Source organism: Petromyzon marinus, unplaced genomic scaffold (genome assembly GCF_048934315.1).
Source record: "Petromyzon marinus isolate PM22_M1 ecotype Great Lakes invasive population unplaced genomic scaffold, UKy_Petmar_22M1.pri1.0 PM_G_Scaffold_73, whole genome shotgun sequence".
Lineage (NCBI taxonomy): Eukaryota > Metazoa > Chordata > Hyperoartia > Petromyzontiformes > Petromyzontidae > Petromyzon > Petromyzon marinus.
In genome coordinates this window covers 112,501-115,000 of record NW_027423028.1, presented here as the reverse complement: position 1 = coordinate 115,000, position 2,500 = coordinate 112,501, and the positions used below count along the sequence as shown (strand labels likewise).

At 41.2% G+C, this 2,500-nt stretch overlaps 1 pseudogene; it reads left to right on the top strand.

The window, feature by feature from the left end:
- Window positions 1–2,500, top strand: part of LOC142920724 (28S ribosomal RNA) — an 8,973-nt pseudogene that overhangs the window by 3,164 nt on the left and 3,309 nt on the right.

Genomic DNA, 2,500 nt, shown 5'->3' with positions numbered 1-2,500 from the left:
TAAAACCTTTTGTTCAATTGATTGTTTAACTTCGAGTACCGTCTCTGTTGCTCCTCATACCCTGTAACTACAACCTCATAATTTGCTGCAATAGAAACTTCTGTGACTCGCGTTTGTTACTATTAATGAGATGAAGAAGGGGGACAAGAGTTTGTGTGTGCATCCAGTTTCCATGGTGGAATGCTGGAGTGGTGGTTTAAATGGCGAGACTCTACAGGGCTTCCATGGCTACACGGGATGCAAGGCATCAGACATTTTGGCACAGGCAATCCTTTTGGTCTCTAACGCAATCGTGTCTTAGACCTCAGTAGCGACCACTACAACCACAGTGGTGACTGCTGTTGAGTGAAGGACGACTGAGTGCTGGATAACAACTTTCTTGCGTGGCTCAACATCGAAGCAACCACTTCGAAGCTGGCACAAGGCAAGAGGGCAGCCCAAGGTGTGAATCATCTCAACTTCACTGCCGGAAGAAATGCTGTGCAAGGATGAGTGTGAACGACACCAACGGGATTGTTGCTGACCAGGAGGTGCCAACCAAACTTGAATGGATTGACTTTGGGCCTGGTTTCTCCTGCGTGTATTGCACGGAAAACAAGTGGCTACCCGTGTGGCAGTCGTGTCCTGGGGTTTCGCAACGCAACTCCACAAGATCTACAACAAAGAGACTGACGCCAAAGGGGATTTAAACCGCCAAATCGTACATTGGGTCTCACTACAATTTCTTTTACGTGTATTTTTTTTTCCTAAGTGTACTTGCAATTCTTCTCTGCTCTTTCTGCATTGATTGCATATCGTATGCAAATAAGTGAATTAACCACCACCGTGTAACTATATGATGATGTTACAGCTGAGCCCTCTATCATACCAATGTACTAATCTGGTATGGTGCAGGCATGCCTTATTTGTGTAACGATCTTTGCTGATTAGTTCAGTCGGCTGATGGTGGGTTCAGGCGAAACATTTATATATTGGTTAAATCAAAACGAAACACTGAAACTTTCACCACAGTTTTCCATTACACCAGTTGTATTGCTAGAAGTGCAAATCGAAGGAGTCAATTTTGACCGACGATTAGCTGCCGATGTGCGGTGAAAAAGCTGATCACAATAGCATACACTTGGGCCGACAACCCTGTGTGCTATAAACGTAAGTCGCGAATTATAAAGAAAATAAACCGGACGGACTACTCGGTGACGAACTAACATCGCTCATGAATGAGCGATTAACAGACGAGCTGACTACGGAATTTATCCTTTCGGACATGTTTTCATGGGACTACCCATGCACAGATCAGAACAAATGTTATCCATGCAATCTTGTTTTCCTAGAACATAGAACTTGGTCATCACATATGACACGGGTACATCCGCACGCAAACAAAACGTATAAATGTCGAATTTGTAATCGCACAGCAGATAGCATACACAAGATAGCGTCACACTACGGAAGAACTTGCAAAAGTTTAATAGGTAAAACTAGTGCTATAACCACCACAATTGAGGAAACACTATTTAGTTGTTCATATTGTAGCAGAGGTTTTACTACGAAAACAGGTTTAGGGGTACATACTAGACGAACTCATCCGACAGAACATGAAGCTAGACTACAGCAAAACGCACCAGGAAGGAAAGTTAGATGGGGAGAAGAAGAGGTAGAAATTATGGCCCATAAAGAAGCCCAACAGAATGATGAGGACATAAACATGAATCAACTAATACAGAACTCAGTTATGCCACACAGAACGCTAGAAGCGATTAAAGGGAAGCGGAGAAATATCAAGTATAAGGAATTGGTAAGGACATTGAAAGAAACCACCTATAAGGTAGAAAATCAATGCCTTGTTAACTTAGTTTTACCGACAACATCGGAAATAACAACTACACCTTCTGAAGGAGATCAGCCAGCAATAAGGGCCGAAAAAGAACAATCACTGACAGCAGCTGAGGATCTTCAGGTCATAATTACCGATCTAAAGATCGAGAATTTAAGTCACAATCAGGCGTTACTGCTACTCAATTCTCATGTAGAAAAGTTTTTAAATCGAAGTAAACCAATTAATAGGAAAGATCGTGTAAACCAACAGGAGAAAGATGAGAATAGGCATCGAAGACAATCAAAGCAAACTAAATACAGGAGGTATCAATATTTATACCATACGAACAAGAAAGCTCTATTAGACGAGATTACTTCAGATAGATCGGGGCCAAGTATATACCCAACTGAAGAAAGCATACGGGGAACATTCGTTACTTTATTCGAGTCAAACTCTCCTCCAGATAATATACCCTTTAAATTAAAAAACGACCAATCCTGCATCGATATCGTAAAAGCAATCACCTTAGATGAGTTGATTAAGACCCTAGCAATTATGAAGGATAAGTCACCTGGACAGGACAACATTATTCTTAGCGATCTTAGGACTTTACCAATAAAATATTTACTAGATATCTTAAATATCATCCTTTATTTACAGGATATACCACAAATATGGAAACAA